A 22,461-nucleotide genomic window follows, 5' to 3' on the forward strand; every position below is an offset into this window, starting at 1 on the left:
GCTGAGATGTTATTTTCAAATTCAAATAAGCTGTCGTCAAGAACCTGGATGAGATTAATTGAACGGTGGAATCAAAAGACAACGGCATATGGGCTCCTTTTATAAAAGAATGTATTGAATGTGATAATGTTGCAACAACACAATAAGTATTTGATAATACAACGTGCCCGCACCATTACTTGTCGTAATTTCATGACGATACTTCGAAAAAATAAATCCAGGAAATGTCTGACTCCATAATAAGTGGTCAACCTTCTCTCACACTGCATGATGTTTTCGGGAAATCGAAAGCTCGCATCCTAAATGTGCGCGAGTCTTGATTGTATTTGTTGATCTTATCCATTTGTCTTGTAAGTTAGTTTATGTAGTGATCTTGTTAAATTAGATCCAGATTGGAGATGAGATATCACGTGGCCACAAATAAAACAAAGTTGTTATATGTGCGACGGTAGTATTGTTAGTAGTTGGAGATGCAAGAGAGGAAACATTTCCCCACTCGGGTTCTTTATGCTTTTCTATTTTCTTTTATAAGATACATTTATAATTGCATAAAAGTGATAGGTTCTAACCGCGATGTTGAAGTTACACAATTTACCGACAAAGTGTAAGGCTTTTGTACTGGGATTGATGGGTTTAGACATGTTCTGCATGTCGTACAACTGTACTACGTGATTGTATTTTTTTACTGGAAGAACAATGATAGGACCTCAGTGTCACAGACGTAATGAAATGGTCGAAACTGTTGCGATATGAAATCACAAAGAAAAATTAGCTACAAATAAAATGCAAACGTTAGTGGGTTTTTTAAGATGATAAGTGTGGGGCTTGCCGAAGCAACGACTGTTGTTCAAGGTCACGGCAGCAACAACCATTCAGATGCACCAATCGTAAGTACTGCCGGGGCTATATCGATAGTATCTGGTCTATCTGGTGATATCAAAATAATGTCGATGCTGAAAGTCCTTGCAGCGGCACAAAGCTGCCTCAACACGAGCCATAAACTGTTTTCGGTACAAATACGTAACGCGGAAGAATTCGATATTCAGTTAGCGGAATTAGATAATTACCGGCAACTCCAAGAACAAACATGGGTTACAAACAATAAAAGCAATACAAGCTGAGTCATTAGCTGTCACCCTCTCCACCAACAAAAATATGCAAAAATGCCACAAAATACATGCAGACCTTCTGCCAAAAGCTATTAAATAATGCAACTCAAAAATAGTTAGGGTCCTGCAAGTGAAATACACGAACACAATCGAATTAGCTCAACCAGATTATATAATTTATGGAATGCTCGAAAATAATTCCGTTATGTGGAAACTCCCTTCTGAGATCAGTTAAAGAGATATGCAGCTTGAACGTAATAGTATCAAGAAACTCGTACAAGAAACTCTGCCGGCTATGAATAATGAAATATTCTTAAATTAATCAAATCTAATGAAATAGAAGAAGAAAATAAAATAGAAAACACGGGAAGAACTTTAAACGAACTCATAGCACATGTAAATATTTCAGCAGTTTATACACACTTAGGAATAAAACTTTATATAAAACAACGACTTGGAGCTTGAGATGGCAAACGAATGACAGAAGAGTTGTCAGATAATTTCCTAAGTAATATTGAGTTTCAGACGTCTCAACGGTATCCGGACAATTTGTAATAAAACTATAGTAGTGATAATGACGTATACGCTTTCGCTGACTAATAATGCAAATAGTTAACATGTGTGCACATTGGTTGTGACTTGCTTGCTAAAGTGTGTAGATTTCATGGGAATAAAAGCCATGAAGCACACATAAAAGGCAAAATATCCAGTTCGCTTCGACTAATATAAAGATCTTATATCCTAATATAATTACATAAATAATACAATTTACTAAATCTATACCACTGACTGTTCCAGTTGGTTCTGTAAGTCGATGTAATTCAGGATTATCGACACTTGCCCAGTAAATAGCAGTGTCGTTGGCGATAATAATCCGTCTCCTATCCGTATCCATTATCATGTATTTAGTGCCAGTAGTTTCCAGTACACAGACTGGATCAAAGACAAAATCCGAGAGAACTCTTATATCCACAATACAAATACTGCTTTCAGTACTGTACACAAGTGCGCGATGAAAGTATTCGTTATTCACTGAAATAAATAGAAGGATATTGTTAATAGATAAAAGTAATAGTAGGTTCAAAAGATCAATTTAAATTTCTTATTATATACACCTCAAATTAAACTATTTGTTTTCCGTCTCGCAAAACATTAGGATCTGAGCAGTGTCCTCAGCGCAGCAGCGTTAAACGTCGTACTTCCGGTTGGTATTGTGACATTTGATATTGTTAAAGCAAGAATATATTATGTGAACTCTGAACTGAATTCAGTTTACATTTAGTTTCTGCCTTAAGCATATGATAAATTATCATTATTTTAACAATGAAATCCTCTCATAGAAGAATGAGTAAATAAGACTTTCTTATAGAATTTCGCATATTCTATGACAGGCAAATATCACATAAAAAATAGTTTATTTATGTTAGATATATGCTGTACGAAACGTGCCTTTACAAGTTTGAGGTTACTTTTACCTCCATAAACGAAACAAACGAAAGTGCATTTAAGAATATAAAGCAATTACACATCTGATATTACAATGGTATGCTCGGACAGACAACCAGGGAATATGACATAATTCGGCAGCTCTACTTAGTATATTTACATGAACATGTCTTCATATCTTGGTTGAGGATGTATCCATCTTTACATATGCATACGGCGCCATTCGTCTCCGTCAGACAGATATGTTCACAACCGTAGTTCAAACAGTGAGCTAGAGGTATACAGAAAAGACATGATTCAAGGCTATATATCTTAATACACAAAACTACGCATTTGCCCACGTTAATGCATTGCACATTAATGGCTGCATAGAGAAACAGTTACAATGTCGGCTATTTGTTTGTTAAAGCTGATGAATATTCATCACTGGTTTTCCACATAATTGTAAGTAAACAATATATTTATGTCGCAATAGTTCATGGTAAATCTTGCTTGAAATAAAACTAGGCTACATTCGTTTTTATTATTTCGATTCCTTTTTCAAAAACACTCTATTCCGACATAGACCAACGGTGTGCGTGTGTATACATGGGATGTTTACCATATTGTACATTATTCGTTATGGTTTAGTGAACATGCTGTTGAATCATATGTTTGTGTATGGAGTTAACTTTAGAGGAATGATCTATGTAACCTAGTCATTAAAACTATAATGATTGCGTTGATTTTTTTTAATCAGACACTGTTTTACATTTTTTGAAAACGCATTCGAAGACAGTCGATCTTTAATTTTTGTGATATGTAAATACTTTCACGACAATTGGAATTAATTAAGAACATTGATTACTTTTGGATTTGTGATAATACATTAATGTAATTCACAATATGGTACGTTTCCCATACATTTTCACGTTGTAGATTCTAAATTTAAATGTTTTTGAGGCATTGTAATATAATTGCTTCTGTCACGTCCTTATTAAATATCTTACGTCATACAGTCGTAACAGTACAAACATAAAAACCTGTGACAGATGAGGGCTGGATGTCATGATGGAAGACAGCTACTCCATAGTAACCAATGTCTAGGTCTTCAGTGGTATTGCTTAATTCCTTCCCATTTGTTTTATTGATGAGAGAAAGCTGATCTAAATTCGTGTCAGCCACATACAAATAATCCTGGAAACAGATGCAATATTTGAGGACAATTTATATATGGTATCATTCTATGATTTTTGAGTTTAAGGCTAATAGAAAATCGTCGTTGAAGTTACTTCTCAAAACTCTGTAAGGTACACATTGAAGTCTGAAAATTACTATATACTAGGCTAGGAAACAAGGCTTACAAATTCGTCTATACAGAACGGAAGGAACGGCTTACTGTATAGACCTCACTATGTAAGATAAAATGATTAAACTCGTAGATTAAATTGTTATACGTGTATGTTATCATCTCCGATATCCACCCATGTTCTCGTTGTGGTTTCCATGTAATAGTATTTGTATTGCTTACATAACTGTTATCAGTGTTGTCTAGTGTATATTTGGAGGGGTTCTGATTGTTATACTATCGGTTGATGAATACAAAATGGAAGCTATGTTTATATTTAAACTCATGGAATATAGCAACAAAGAGAATTTAACATGATGGGTAATATTCCAAGTCAACAAACGCAAATCATCATCCATACTAAGATTGTAAAGTAAAAGTACAACGATAATTTATTTAAAATAAGAAGATTAGAAAGCAATATTTTTGTTTGGGTAAAAATGACGTTTAATAGAAACATTATCATTTATAATTCGAAAATATATCTACTCTCATTAAGGCTAATCACGTTTTGCTAACACATCAGTAATGTTCATTCGATTACTGTCCTAAAGGACAAATGTGTTCAATAACAATTAGGAAATGTTGTTTCTAATTATCAGGATCATTTCTTCAGAAATTGACTATTTACCGGTAGAGAGAGTATGAATACAAAACAAAAACGAGCTATGTAGTTATCATGAGGCCACCAAGGTGAAACATCATTAAACATGCTGGTAACTTTTCTGTCATTAACTGAGTTGTGCTACCCACTAGTAAGCGCTGAGGAACTGTCGATAATAATTACCTTATAAACAGTTATATCAATGAAGTGGCTAAATGTTTTCCATAGCAAGATTTTCCTATCTGTGCCCTCGTAGGTGACAGTTTCCACGGTATGACGAAGGGCGTCAACGAAGTAGAGACGTCGGTCTTCGTAATCAGCAGCCAGGCTGTATGTATTTAATAGGTTGGAAAATAACAAGGTCCTCCGATTCCTACCCGATAAACTTGACACCTCGATCTTGGTAAAAGTTCCAATATCACTCCAAAATAGTAGGCTGTTGTACAAGGAATAAACATTAAGTCCATTTTGTTCTTTTTTTGATGCACATGTAGATTTTGTGTAACCCTTGGTACATGACCAAATATGTTGTAACGTGTAGTCAAGACTGTACGCTGTAGTGATCATCTGTTATAAAATTATTCCATTACTTACATTGGCCTGGGCTTAACACCATGTTAAACATAGTGAGTTCTAGTCAGGAGTTTACAAATTCAATTCAACATCTATATTGAACATTTTGTTTGGCATTTCAGAGGAAGCATTTATATGGGTTCAATACTGTAATCTTATTGAGTTCATTAGAGTAAAATATTATTCCGGGAAAATTGCGAATTTATTAAAGGAGTTATGGATAATATCATCATAAAACACCAGACATTTCGGCAGACCATTACATTCGAAAATTAGAAATTTTTTCGAAACACTGGTTTAATATGGACTTGTTAAGAGTTTTGTAATACTATTTGAGATTTTGAGGTCCTCTTAAAAATACATGTTTTAATTTACCATTTTTTAAAAAGTTTTACAAATATTTGGTTTTGATTATATCGATTTCTTCATTTATAATCTCAGAGTCGCAAGACTTTCAAAGCTACATCGGTTTAACGTTTTATCAAGCGAGAGTAAAAACTGTTACAATGTATATATTTGTATATCGAATTTGTGTTGTCATAATATTAAGCGTTAATATAGATAGTCAACTCTAATGTTATCTGTGTCATCTCTTCTTTTGGAGTACAGATAAACATTTTCTTTATGCTACATGAATTAAGTCAGGATTGGCGGCAAGACTACATATTCTAACAGATGATCAAGGCATCACATACACGTATATAAAAGGGATGTGTGGAGTTGGAATTAATGAAAATGTGTCATTTTAATGTTGCAACATGATTATGAGCGAACTCATACTTCAGCGGCTACGAATGCTGCCAATACTAATATTAGTATCAATTCTACTACTAATATAATAGTTATTACTACTAAGACAATTACTAATACTAATACAAATGTTACTACTACTGTTAATGCTACTACTTCTGTTACTAACAGTAATCATAATAATTAAGTTGAAGTGTTAAGGAATATTGGCTCAATTTCAGTACTGGACATGAAGTGAAGCCTGACAGCAATTTTGATAAGATTGCATTGGGTATACAATACGTTGTTATTCAAGACTAACTTCCAATAAGTTTTGATTTTCAATATCCATTATCATACCTTACAAGCACGTTCTTTATCGGTCGACCTCGAGGTACAATTAATCAGAAGGAATATATTGGACTTCACTAATTGTCCAGTTACGTAGTAGCGGCTGGTAAGTTACGCATTCACTTTAGTGACAATGTGACAGTTCGGCATATTCGCTCGCTATTTGATAGGAATCATCTCTGCAATATGTAGAATGGAACACATCCGCCATGTCAGAATGTAAATTACATGGTATTCTGGCAGCATAATTTACTATTGATATAAAGCCCTCGAATGTCTAAACTGTTTAGTCCCGAGCATATTTTGCAGATGAGACAGAGTATTGATATTTATAATTATCTGCATATATGGTCTTGTCTAATGTTATTCTGGATTTTGCAGCAAACAACAATACCAACTTTTTAAAGTGCTCCCAAAAATAAATTAACACACACACACACACACACACACATATATATATATATATATATATATATATATATATATATATATATATATATATATATATATATATATATATATATATATATATATATATATATATATAATACTTATACCTTGGCAGATTCATAACGGATTGCAACGCCTCGTGGCATACATGTTCAATGTTGTAGATGTTTGCACCATATAAAAATCAGTTATGGGAATATAACTTAGGACGCTAAATACGTTCCTGATGGTATCTAAACAATAGGTTATTAGGTTTACATGAATATTACTTACGATTCCGACGGGTCCAGAGCCAGGGCATAAGGTCGCTCTAGATTTTCATGAATTAAAACACGATACATGGAAGTGTCATTGCTTAAAAGTGACTGAACCATAATCCACTTGAATTTTGGGTCTGTCCAGTAGATGTTATGGCTGATCCAATCCACTGCTAATTTCAGAAAATCAGCTGAAAGTCCTTGATGTAGGGTCGTCCATATATTCTCTGTTGAGGGACCAATATAATAGTTGGGGTTCTTTTGTATGGTTTTTGAGTTCATATCATAAAAGTATGCCTGCTGTTGTATATTGTCCACGTCCACACTGAAAATTTCAACGTCAGTGGGAAATATATGTGACCAGATGTAATCCTGGCTGGGAGCCCCGTCTTGAGCAATCGGCACTGAATAAACGACTGGGTTTATTGCTTCGCTGGAAGACACAACAATCAAACCACGGACATTTTCTGAAACATAATATATTTAATTTCAAAGGTAGGTGAAAGAAGTACGTTGTATGCACGTGATCGCTAGTAATGAGTGATAAATGGGTAACATGTTAGACTAAATATGTATAAATGTGTACTGAGAATATAAATTCAGAACATTTTGATGGTTGATTATAAAAAAAAAATGTAGGAATGAACACAGTTTTTAGAGATAGTAGAAGGGTACAATGTAATGAAATTGAGGTAATAGTATCACGTGATTGAACGAAATGTACTTGCGTCATTGGTTTTCAACTGCTTAGCAGACTGAAAACATAAAACTGTATTAAAAATGGAAATAGCTGGCGATGCTTGGCATTTATCTATTTATATCGTAATGATATGAAGCACAAGCAGACGATGCTCTTTTCAGGTAACCGAAACAATGCTATGTTTTGTGATGTCGACAATATCCTGGTAATAGAGAAAAATGCTTGCTGAAAAGAATGCCGTGATTGATTCATGTAAATGCTATTTATACACCATATACACTTTCTAATGTGAAAGATGTTAGCAATACGATAGAACACAAACATATATACAAAAATGTATTCCAACTGTCCAAAACTCGTTTGCAAATACATGTAGTTCTACATTCCACTCTGATTATGTAGCATAATCAGTATTCATTGCGTTGTTTGGGACATTGTCAAAGCCAACACCATAGTTGGAAAGGGTATGCAAGCGTGCATGATCCCTGTATTTATGGTTACGGAGCAATTCCTGCTTAATTAAGATCCTCCATTCATTTATACACACACATGCATGCATAAATACATACATACATACATACATACATACATACATACATACATACATACGTACGTACGTACCTACGTACGTACGTACATACATACATACATACATATTTAGGTGAAAATTGGTAAAAACAAAGCACATGCAAATCCCTTGGATGGTCATTTTTGAGTTAATAGGAAAAGACTTGGAAACATTTTGTGGGATCTAAATAAAATATTATGTTTCTAGATAGATTAGATCCTATCTTTTGAAATGGTAGGAAATCCCAGTCAGATGATGCGTAATGTTCATGTGCATCCACTTCCTGCATTTGCGAAACATTTAGTAGAGTAATGAAGATTATGTCTGTCCCATGTCCAAGCCAGATGAGGCAGCTAATACCTGCTGACACTAATGTGTGTGTCCACAAGATGTCCATGGTAATTAATTTGAGAAAGAAAAATATATGACAAATCACTGGTTAGATAATTTGTCTTACACTTTTTGGCCTACCCACGTTTGTTCAAAAATCATATTTTATTTCTGATTTAGGTATAGGAGAATCAAGTCATCCGGAGACTTAGAAATATTTGATCACACTTTGAATAGTATGATTCGATTTAAGAATCATTAGGTTTTAGTCCTTTTGAAATTAGCTTTTGCACATATTGTCTGTGGATCATTGAACGTATTACAACATATTTGTTTCAACCTTAGGTTCAGAAATAAAATGTTCTGGAATATGTATCTGATTTCAAGTATGAGTTGTCAAAAGCCTCTGGAGATCCAAGAACTAATATTCTGTCTACTTATTCGGTAATGAAATTAGGCAGAATTAGCATTAAGAGTGTAGGATCATAGGAGCCAAAGAGGTAGCAACAGTAGACGCAAACGAAGTAGATGTATTATTAGTAGCAGGGGAGACTAGCAGTTGTAGGAACAATAATATGACCACTAAAAATGATGAAAATGACAATGATGCGTTTTATATAACTTATATTGTTATTGCTGATTTTGTCGTTGTTCATGGTGGTATTGGTAATAGTGAGGATAATGCGGACACTGTCAGAACCTCGAGGAAGAAACATATTGGTTATAATAAAAAAGTGTCATTTACCTGGCTTGCATTGACAGCTTTCAGTCTTCTCACTGTTGCACACCTCATTATTGGCATTTAAACATAATAAGCCAGTTGAACATCCACTGCAATGAAGAATAAACATACATTGTTATGAAGGCAACCAATACATGTGATTTGGTAATATTTGTCTTCTCAGAAACTCCCCTCCAAGGTTGATGAAATTTTTCTAGCATACCCTGAGGCATATAAATCATTGCAAAGTTTACTATTTCTGATTCATGATCAGGTTTGATACGATGATGGCACATGCACTACAGTCAGCAGAGCAGTATACTTGCAGATTATTGTGCGCTACCTATGCTAAATTTATATAAATAATACATGGAACAAAGAGAAATGAAATTTATTTTAGCGGATTTTTTATTTATCTAAAACCTCTTGCATGACGAACGTTTCACAATTAAATTTGCCACCATTCAAAATGCTAAAGTACCAACGGACATTGCTCGGTAATTTACTTTACCAGTCTGCACAAGATCAACATTACATGACTGACAGATAGTTTCAATTTAATTGGTCAGTATATATAAAAAAAAGTGGGAATCAATAATGACTCAAGACATGAAATATTTATCCAGAAGTTCAAAACCAAAAGAACATAAATATCTTCAAAGTGGTATACATATCTGTCTCTACTGTTCTCTTTCTAAAATAGATATAGAATGCGTCTACATGGCGGCTGCTATCAGAGCCACACTTATTCGAATGTTATCTCAAGCCGTTGCGTAAGGACATTATACTATCGAGATTAAACCCATACCATATCTTCCCTGTAAAAGTTACACCTTGTAAGGTCACCGATTCTTATATATATATATATATATATATATATATATATATATATATATATATATAGAAAGAGAGAGAGAGAGAGAGAGAGAAAGAAAGAGAGATAGAGAGAGACTGACAGACATACAGACAGGGACAGAGAGAGACAATGAGAGACACAGAGAAAGAGACAGAGACAGAGAGAGAGAGTAAGCAGAAGATACAAAGGCAATGATTACATTTTAGCAAGTATAAATGATCGATATCTGTCAAAATTATCTTTTTACTTTTTTATTCTATTATGAATGCATTTGGAATATGTGGTTTCTTATATTAATTGGTAGTTTCCAAGATAGAAATAAGCTGGTATTGTTCTTGGTTTCCATGCTTGTAGGTAAATGTTAGATTGGAATGAATAATACTCTCTAGGTATGACATAAATTGTTCTTGATGTCTGTAATATTTTACTTCTAAATTTACATCATCTGTTATAGTTGGAACATGAAAATATTAATTAGATGAAAGTTCCATTTGGTTTAATCTGCATCCACCCATGTCTTTGTTTCGATAATGGAGTAGACTTACCTTTCCTGACAATTGGAGCCAATGATTCTAGCGTTATACCTTGCCAGGGCCAAAAATAAAACGATGGTATATGCAGCAATGGTCATTTTCTGAAACAAAAATAAACAAATTGCAAATGTAAATCAAATTTCTTATCAGTGTATGTCGGAGTGATAGTACAAATTGACGTCTACGAAGAGAAGGATTGCATCCGTTACATTTTTCATATTAGAAAATGACCGAACATTTTTAAGATTAAAATGGAGGTGCATCGCTTGTATTTTAAAGAGCGCAGTTGCATTCTTACCTACTACACATATTATTATTAGCTATAAAACTAGTACAATTGACGAATAATCAACGTATATGAGGCACGCTGGCAAAAACTACCTTTCGATTTTGTCGTCCAGCTTTGTACACTAAAATGTTGAATGTCTATGTCGATCACAGGCTTATATAGCCGCGTCAGACATTGCTACCTTGTTCCCAGTTGATATTATGAGAAGCGGTGGTTGTTATCTTAAACTTTATATCTCAGGATGGGTTAATCCTAAACAAAAATATCGACATCATAATAGAAATAGAATGAAACGTTCCATTGACGCTAACACAGTTTGATGCATTGACCATAGGTGCAGCATATACCAAACTTTTCAATACAATTTCTTATTATGGTCGATTCATATTTGGACATGTTCACGTACTATATCCAATTGCTTTTTTTAAATCATATATTAAAACAATTTCAAAACTAAGTGGTTTATCAAGTCTAGGAAAATAACTTTGTGTTTTGATAAAAAACTATGCCACGTAGGACTAAAACTAATGATGTAGGCATCTTAATATTTGTTAATGTTTTTCGTTACGTTTTCGTATGGTTTGGTACCAAAGGTCAGTATTGAACACCATGTGATAAAACCAATATTGTATTGTGGAATAAATGCTATTTCTTTCTCTCAGCCAAATGTGTTTAAGTGAAGTTAAATGGAATGTTACTCATTTTTAATAACCACATAGTCTACCTTGATCTGATAAGGAGATGGTGCCGTAACTAGCTGTACGTTATATCGAGACAAATAAAGGCGTCGTCATAACATTTAATCTGATACATGGACTATCAACGGTTCAGTAACGTTCATCAATGCTCAAGATGTATTCTAATTAATTTTACCTCTTGCCTTTAAACGTTTTATTTGTATTCATTCTCGCCATTCAATATATACAATATTTTCTATGTTATGTATTTTTCTGCAGGTGATTTATTACAAAAATAATAACCTGAAGATGACGGTCTTTAGTGACAAAAAAAGTATATAAATTTTAGCTGCAAAACAGGCAGATCTGCCAACACAGACAATGTTTTTGCTGCTTATAAAACGACAAAAATTTCCAAATAGTACAAAAGATCTTGCTATCTAAAACGGAACAATGGTAGTTTTCTCCTATAATACACATTCGTTGTTTGTAATGGGTTTAACATAGCTTTGTGGACAAAGAGGCAGGCGAATTGACCGATGGACAGCGTCTGCCCCATGATATTGACAGATAAATGTGATGTTGTTATTACTGGGTAAACTATTACAAGAGGTTCAGTTCGGAAAGGAGATGTTTCAATTCAGTTCATCGCAACTAATCAATTTAGTATGTCTAGTCATTTCGTCACACTAACCGGATATATCTTAGGTATATCTTAGTAACTACATTATGTAGCCTACTGATATCATCCTCTTACTGACGTAAGCTATTCCAAAATACGTCTTTACAAACAAACGGGTCACTAAAATAGACTTGCTGTGAACCAATCAATGATTATTATTAACTATACGGATTTTACATAGGTGAAAAGTTGAGTACTCTAATTTTGTTATTTCAAAGGTTAATATAAGTTTCCAGCCAAGAATACTTGCGTATTGTTTCTTTATCAGGTCGCTTGTTTCAAAATAACGAGAAGGAAATGAAGGAGAAAATGGTTATGTAAATAAGACAATGAGTGTGATAGCTCGTTTTAACGTTCCGCGTTTTAGAGCTTAGTAAATGACGGGATATACAAAAACATGAGGAAGCAGTAATATGAATTTGTACGTTTTGACCCTCTTTCCATTTTGAAGCTGATGATGAAAGAAACACCATATATCACCCCATGGCTTGGCAATCAAGCGACAAAGAAGAAATGCAAATTCTGCGGATTAGTATTAATCGACGAAAGAAGTCAAAACCTATACAGGTTATTTAGGATGTACACAGGGCTGAATAGATCCATAGATTCCAGAAATCACAAAGCTTGCGTATAATTTCAGAAAAAGAAAATCTGCTTTGCTTTAGTTGGTATTATGTCAGAATAGCTATGTCTTTTTATTGATGAATATCTGAATAATTGTAAACAAACAGCTTGGAACTATCCAGTAAACCTAAATTAATATCAACCTTTACACGACTTGTATTGTCTGTAGATACTCAACATCATAACTGACCTCATAGTTGTCGGTGATTGCCCGAAAGAGGCACACTAATTTGATCGATGGACAACAGCTGTCTTATGATACTGAGATATACTTGTGATATTGTTATTACTGGGCAAACTATTATATTATGTTCAGTTTGAATGTATTTTGCAACTTGCGCGGTTCACTTGGTATATTATTTCACTTCTGTTGCCACTCTTCATTTCATTTTACACGTCGGCAACATTCAAGGTATATCATAGTTATTTTGCTAATAATACAATCGCGCAGTGCAATGGCCCGATAGCCAGACCATGTCTGTACAAACAACGTCCGGGTATTACTCTTTATACTGGTTCAACACAATGATATAAAACCTCAGCCTCGGAAATAGTTAAACCTTCGGCAATTGTGACCTCTTTATATATTGCACCCTTTTCATTTAAATTACTTTTACATCTAATAATCGTCCTTGCATATTAAATGTCGCCCTAAAAAGTGGATCATTTTTGAGTAACAATGTGATCTTTTTCTCAACTAAGTCAATGTTGGTGTAAACTAATATTTGTACAACATAGCCGGGGTGCATACAGCAGTGAATGCTACTTCGCTGATATGAAAACAATTCTGGTATGTTTTCGCATCTGGGGCTGCAGTCATCCTTTGGGCGTTTGTGATAATTCCAAGTTAACCTCGAGATGGTTGTTGCACATCATGGCGATTCGAGCGGGCGATTTCTTCTTGACCATTAAGAAATGCATATGGCAGTCATGCGAGGGTCTGCTAACATCACTAAAAGGCATAGTTTCAAGACTTTCTACTTTAACGTATCATATTTCTCCATAATATAATTAGATTTTGAGTTTGTTAGACACAACACATATATTGCTTTCATTACACAACCTTGTCAATGACCTCTTTGATATAAGAGCATTTGAAATAATCGGTCTTAATTATGTTGCTTAATATTTAAATATGTAGCATTAATAACCACATACGATGTCGACTTTCAGTAGGTGCACGTAGGAAACGTTAGCATATCTGATCTCTCTTTTCAGAGATTTGATTCCTACATGCTAAAACAGACTGAGATTTTGAATCCCTTTTACAAGACTGAGTTTTTAAGTTGTACACAAAACTGCTGAGAAGACGACTTACAGAGAAATCAAATTTTGAGTCAATGAATATTCTTTTTCTCTTTCTGTTTCTCGTTCCATTTCCTGCTCTGCAGCTATACTTGCCTCTCGCGTTCCACTTTCTGCTACTGAATTGACCTCTCTCTTTTTCACCCTTCTGCAACTGCACTTGACTCTATCTTTTCACTTTCTGCAACAGTATATAGTATTCTTCCTTATGAAATTACACTTGCTTCTCTATTTTCTCTGTCTGAAGATGCACTTGGTGCTCTATTTCCTATTTCGTTAACTTCATTTCTGTTGCTTTGCTTAGCAATTGATGATGTCCCTCTCTCTTTTATATTTCTTCAAATTCAGTTGCCTCTTTCTTTCTTCTCAAACTGGATTTGTCTGTCGTCGTTCCCTTGCTGAAGCTGATGTTTTCTTAACCCTTTTAAATTTTGTATTTTCATTTAAATGGTATCAACTTCATCTCAGTGCCTGCTGGAGGCTTAATAATCAAACATAAAGCAATTCTGTCCAAACATTTGCTTTTCATAAAACATAGGACCAACTATTGTTTATTTCTTTGTTCTTTCAAGAAGTCTTTGACTCAAAAAGACCATATTGTCTGACCAGCTTAAGCAATCAATATTTTTTTCAAGGTTTCTAGTCGTTAATGTGTAGGATTTAAAATAACGTTCTCCAGTTTAGTTGACGATACAAACGCTTGCATGTTTCACTAAAGATTTCTAATCAAATCTGAGATGAAAAAGCTCGTTGCAGACGAATTCCTAAAACAAGGTTACTTAAAGTTTCGAGATAAATGTTCTGAAATTATTGTGTTGATATTCGTATCCCTAGACGATCATCCAACTGGCTGCTAGGACTGTATGTTCTTAAAATAAGTAACCGAAAAGAGCGAAAACTCAACATTCATTCAAACTTTAAAAAAAAACAAATATTTTTTTCTCCCTATAATACAAATGTAAAATTAAAAATTAACATATAATATTTTGAACTGGATCCCAAATGTTTAATTTCAGTGGCATTGCAAACAAGTTACAATATGGAATGTTATGTTATGCATGTAGTGTTTAACGTGCTAATATGCCATTGACCTTAAATGAGACAATGTATTCCCATGCGTTTTCTGTGTCACAAAAATAAAATCCAAAATGTTTTATATGAGCTGACACGAATTCCAAATTAGTTTATCCATTCATGAATGTAAATTTGGAAATTTCTAGTTCCAAAGGCACGTTTCTCGAATTAGTAACTCACCTAAACCAAACACTGAACAGAGCAATAAGAGTGATTCTCCCTCAGATGGTAAGGCATGAATGAATAATGTTTTCATGTAAACATCATTATATAAGACATACATATACACACTAATACAACCATTATGAGGCTCAATCGTTCATTTATACAACATCCCAATTAATCGACAAGGTAAGTTTGGTTAATAAAATTATGACGCAGAATATTGCGAACATTAGGTGCACGAGGTATTTCCTAAAATATATTTAGTGCAATAGACTCAGATTAAGGAAAAGAGTTAGTCATCCATAATGATTCCAATAATTAATCTAAAATTCACTGAAAGCATCAGCAAAGTTTAATGTTGTCATCTCAGATACATCATGAACTTTATTTTAGGCTAAGGTCAATTACAGCGTACAAATATAGATTACATCTAGTCGTGTGGAAAGAATTCAACAAACTGTACAAACTAGATATTTTGTATTAAAACATTCAAAACAAAAATGATGCGCTAATTACACCCTACTTAAAAAAATCAGCACCCACATCTTCCGATCCTCGAATTGCTTCAATTCGCAAAGTATCGGTTGTAAAGACAAGGCCCAACGCGTCAATCTCGCGTCGGTAACCTTTTTTCTTCAAGTATAAGGTTTCACTAGATAGTTTCCTATTTTGACACCTCCCTAATTTTTAAGGTTAAAGGCATGAACCTAATTATCACAAGACCAGCATTTATAACTTCACACAGAAGCTAAATCTGTAATGTGGTTTATATATACTTTGAGTTAGGCTTGGAAATGGCTGGCTTCTTTGGTGACAGCCTGTCACTGTAAGATGAGCATTTGGAGATCAAATGCGTAAGCTGATCTGCAAATGAGCAGCCGGCATGGCTTATGTATTTACGTGTGTCTGTTACAGAGGTAAATATAAAACAATCTAGATAGGTGCGCGGTGATGAAATGTATGCCAATTTGTTATAGGAATAGTGAACTTTGTTCATGCATAAGGCACACACTGATTATTTTAGCTGTATTGTCACGGGAAATTATTAACAATAGCTCTTTGTTGTCAAAAATGAATATACAATTTAGGGGTTGGTGGCAGTGTTGGTTCAGTATAAAGCCACAGATCCATCACAAATTAACAAGATTGCCGAAGTCAAAATCTCACATGTATGCTTTCCACAAAAATCATTATTTTGTTTTTATTTGAATCTTCAGTGTAATATTATTCTCCTTTTCCTGCAATGTGTCATTGTCCGGTGTACCTCACCAGATAAACGATTCAGTTGTCCGTTAGTAAGGTAAAATCCCTCCCGACGAAATAGGTATGGAATTTTCATATCCCCCTTACTAAGGTTAGACACTCTCTGAGTCACGGAGTAATTTTGCTCCCTAGAGAGCACGTTGCTTCCAGCATACGCAATGGACAATTCAACCCCTCCTGCTCCTGTAGCAAAATAACCTTCCACACTTCAAACATCGTAGCGATATGACTGAGCTGTTGTTAAAACTTTGTTAAAATTCCAAGACACACATATACAGACACACACACATACAGACACACACCATTGTATTCATATTCACCATGGTAGGTTATGACGTTATGCCGAGTCACTCTAACTGTGAGAACAGGAAAATCTACTTAGTTTTTATAAGTGAGTATGTACGTCAGGCCCTTCGCTTTATTTATGTCTATATATGTCCATGCACTAATGAGCGTGGTCAGTAAGCCCTTTGGCTTTACCAAGACATAATACATTAATTGTTAATTGTTACAAAATTTAGTATTGCTACATTGAATAAAAAAATTCACACACACACACCCAAAAATAAAAACAAAATCGGTATTCGATTTTTTTCTGTTAATTTAATATTCTAATAAATTTAATGCAAATAGTTCAATTAAGTCAGAGATTATTCAAGCTATGTCAAGTTGTAATTGTTTGATTGCATTCTTGTGGATCTCGCACTATACGCCATCGACGGAGGATACCTCGTCTAGAATCAAACATATAAATATTTTGAATGATATATGCACGTGAGAAGAGGGTAAGTACTTTTAATTGACTTGAGAATTGAAAGTGTGCCACCTATTTACAAAAAAAGGACAGTTAATACCAAATCATATTTATTCATTTCGACAATGTGATTCTTTTGTGAATGGAGTGGGTGTCCATTTGACGCAATCTGCGGTAAGCGATGCAACAGTGACGCAGAATGTGAATTGAAAAACATCAAATGACATATATGTATAAAAAATATCGCTTTTGATCGCGTCCTTGTTGTCATGACCAACAATGAGAAAGCAAAATTATCTTCATCAGCTTCAATGACTTCTTTATGATTATCACCATTCTATTATTATAATGTTATTGTTGATATTGCTACTATTACGACTTATACTGTTCGTATTACCCATTTTTGCAACTACTGTTACAATGTTGCTACTACTTCTACCCTGTCTACTACTATGTTGTAATTCTACCGTTTTACTATTAGTAATACTGGTATACTCAATATTGTTAATATTGACAATTCTTTTATTTATAGGGGGTTCCACAGTTTAAACGGAGTTACTGATCGTAGCGCCTGAAATTACCTCCCTTAGCCCCAATGCGCATGCCCACAAAAATATTTCAGTTTAGGATAGTTCACCGTTCTACACTTGGTTAGCGAAACATAAAGTCAACAAAGGAAGCAATCTTAACTGTACTACAGATCATTATGGTTAAACCAATGAATCAATTATATATGTCAAAATTCTTTTGTTCATACTAGGAGAATAAATATAGACATTAAATCAGATAATTAGATTCAGTGTCCCTATTTACATTATATCAGATAATTAAATAATATTTACTTTCCATACTTAAATGATATCAAATAATTAAATTAAATACACTGTCCATACCTGATAATATAGATTCATTATCCATAATTTCAGATACATTTCTAGGAACATTTAACTTTGCTCTCCGATTTTAAACAGTTATTCCACATTTTTGGATATATGACTTTAACGAAAACAATCTGAACAATTTGCATTTTTCATATGTTGATATATCCTTCTTTTTCAGTAACTTTCGCAAGGTTAATAGTTCGTTTATAACACGAGTTAAGAAAGATATAAGACAAGTTCGATAAGAAAATTATAACACGAATTCGATACGACAGCTGATATGTAATGCTGAATAGTTTAAACCAGAAAGGTTTCTTTAAAAAAAAATGGAACACAGTATTTTAATGTAGTCAAAGGCGCTTAACAAAGCAATAATTACTTAGCTATCATAAAGATAAAGGAGTGTAATTAATGGAGGCGGAATATTGATTTATATTTATATGAAAATATTGTACAATACTCAGATAAAATAACATACCCAATGACATTTATTTGTTTCTTTTTCTTTTTGACTTTTGAAACATCAAGTATTGGACGGTACATGCAATAATTTTCAGCATGATTTTTCTTTGCTTATGCAGACTCGTAATAACTCTCAAATTTGCTGCGGTCTTTAGACAAAATGTCAGATTGCCACCAGCAAATTCATCTAGAACAGCCTTCTTAAAATTAGTTTAATTCTGTTTTCTTTCCTTGCACCAAATATATAAGTGTTAAAGATCCATCTATTTCACAGATTCCGTCATATTACTTTGGTTCACCTTTTAAATCAATATTGATCCACGCGACATGGTGTAAAATTGCAAACAGCATGATTTAAAAAAGAGACTGCTTGTAAGAATATGCTCTACCAGTCAATAATAAATGGATACTCACAAATATTCATATTTGTTGTATTTATCTATCAGTCACTCTTTCTATCTTAGCATCGTTTTATACTCGTTTTTAACCAGAAGTATGTTTATGTAATATATGTATGCGAACACACATTCATTTGAGGATATACATACCCATCCTCCAGATGAAATGAGACATACATACATACAGACATACAGGCAGATAGGTGAGAGCCACAAATGTCCTATGCATGCATAGTGTGTCTAACATCAACATTTCTCCAAACTGTATACTCTAAAATTTCCAACCTTTCAAGGAAATAAAATTACAATAATCATCAAGGAGACTCGCACGTCCGCCTGTCTGTTCAAGCGTGGTTGACATTTGTGCATTTTGAAAAAAACAAAAGTTATTTCATGAAAAGTATAATGAACATTAATAGAAAAGCAACAGTCTAAATCAATAATAAAAGAACCTTAAGAAGTTAGAATTTTTTCTCGTGGTCGTTCAACCTCCATTAACTGCTATGATTGAAGCTGTAAAAAATAAACATATTTTCATTCTTCTTCAAGCGAGATATATTGCAAGACCTTTTTACGCAGCGATACCCTTTCGCACAATCAAATAATACAAACTAGAGCATAAGGTAGTAATGGAAAGATAATGAAATTCTGAAATGGGCAGAGAATATTTATTTGAAAGCTGGGAACAGCGCAAGTTAGTGAAAGAAAAAAAGAAGCAGTAAATACAATTGATCAAATATTGATAGAATTTCTTTTTAAGATAGTGAGATATCGATCCTGCGTGCATAATGTGAGCAGTCTGTCACATTTTCTGTGATCTTAATTGATTGAACTATCTGGAAGTGAGTTGCACCGAGATGCCCTCTAGTGTTTTCAAGGGGAGATATTAATCGTGAGACCCGCTATACTATATCGCTTGTTAGTAGAACTAGTAACACTGCCACCACTTCTGCTGTTATTAATGCTTCTGCAACCTACAGTTACGTTACTTGTATTTATGCTGCTGCCCTTACCAGCATTATTGTTAATACTAATAATGGTACCTTCATTCTTGATATTACTACAACTGGTACTACCACCATAACATGTATTGTTAGTACTGTTAGTAAATATGCTGCTGCAAGTACTTTTCGTACTACCACGACTGCTGCGATCATTATATCCCTATATAATATTGCTGCTTCTGTCACTGCATGAAACAACACTTACTTCCAATACTAATACTACTACTTTTATTGCACATACCTACCATTATCAAACTACTACTGCTCCCAACAGAGTTATCTAAACAAAAATAACATTAGAAATATCTAAACTAATTCCTACATAGTCGAAGGTATTGTATCCATAACAATTAACCTTTCAGACCAGGATGAACTCTGTATCCGTGTTTGACATTGTCCATCAATTGTTAATGATTAAGTTTACGGTCAGGTTAGTGTTAGTAACGCGAACCGTATTTGACGTAGAAGGTTGAAATGAAGGTGAGATTATACATTGTTTTCTTCCTTCATCCAAAGACAATTCCCGCCATTTATGCTACATATTATTATTTTTCTCCAGATAATTTATTATCCGACTTATAACCTACATGCGTGGGTCTATAACATTTATCAGTAAAGTCAAACCATTTGGTTTACCTTAGTCTAATTCTCGGTGTATTGTACCATTTCGTATCTTCAGTAAGTTAGGTATTCCTTGAAATATCCCTAAGAGGAATTGAGGTTTGAATAATTCTTTTGCAAACATATTGTTGAATGGTTAAAATATATGTTTACTATAAACGTTATAGGGTTTCTAGGGACTATTCCTCTAGTCAATCAATTTTGTTAGAGAATTTATGTCAAATATTGTCTGTTTAATAACCCCAACCCCCTCTAATAAGGAACCATCTTTATCAATCGAAACTGCAAAATCCGTTACCTTTATGTTTCGTTTGTATTCCAAATCAAACTACACGCGACATATATTAATAAAAATATCCTTCTTTGAGAATCATTTATCCATGAAGACATAGGTTGAATATGATCTCTATAAGATGTAAACCTCATACCGACGAACGATGAAAAATATATTTTTGGTAAGTAGCTTGTAGATCGTAGGTTGTTAGCTAATACATTCATAAAAGAAAAAGAAGGGAAGAAGAAAACAAAAACAACAGAAAATGGGTAAGTGTTGTTTTTATATAGTTTTACATATATGGGACGATTTATGGAGCAAATATGAAAACATAAAAAGTGTATAAATATACCACCTGAATATTCAAGATAGGACACGTACACTAATGAATAAATGGAGATTGCTGACACGTCAGTGAAAAAGCTTTACTACCCTCATAACGATGCACTCGACACTTAGCAACTCAAACTTATAGAATTATGAGTACCAAACTGAAGAAAATGTCATGAACCTATTTTTTTAGAAACTTTGTGATCTAAATGGCAATTAGTTCTTATGTACATTATGAATGATACATTCATTATATGTACATGACTATAACATCGTGCATGATACATTGATACTATGTACATTAATAATCCATAATGATATATTCTTGTGTTATGAACATTTAATTTGTATTTTCAGTTGGCGTTTCACGAAGAGTATAGGTTATATGTTATGGAATTGATTTTTTCTAAAAGTGACAGTAGCCGAGATTAAGGCCTACAATGACAAATGACTTTTGTAAGCAACATATTATTTATCAAATATTTCTCTCTGATTAAATTTAATATTCAGATCACTAGCAAGGGCAATAGCTTCGGAGCGTAATCAGATGTATTGTTCTGTTCAGTGTTTATTTGTAATTAATTTTTTTAATTCACCTTATTCGATGGTATGACAACGCCCCCATTGATATTATTAGAATAAATCATTATTTTGGAAATATTTTTAATTCCTTCAGCGACGTTTGGGATTAAATCATATTAAGTCAAATATTCTAAATAATACGGATCTCATGTAAAATACCATAATTTCCTTTTAATATTTTATCTTAGTATTTTATCGAAAAGTATTTTTTTGATAATTGTTACTAAACTTGTTAATTTTCGCTCTTTTCGGCAACGTAATTTAAGCCTATTGTGTCGATACACGTGCTAAATAAAGTTCTTATGTAGCCTCTTGATGTCTTTTCTTGTGACGTATCTCGAAAACTGGATTAAAATGTCTATCGCGTTTATATTTTATCACCAACTTGACATAAAGTAAGCCACTGTTTTCTTTTCGTTTCAAATATCCCAAATATGTCATCTTTTCTCATTTAAATAAAGACTAGAAGGTGTAATTCGGAATCACACCGATCAGAAGTGTCATTTTTGGTAATGTAATTTA

This window comes from Sinohyriopsis cumingii, chromosome 14 (assembly GCF_028554795.1).
Source record: "Sinohyriopsis cumingii isolate HCF-2022 chromosome 14, ASM2855479v2, whole genome shotgun sequence".
NCBI classification, from domain to species: Eukaryota; Metazoa; Mollusca; class Bivalvia; order Unionida; family Unionidae; genus Sinohyriopsis; species Sinohyriopsis cumingii.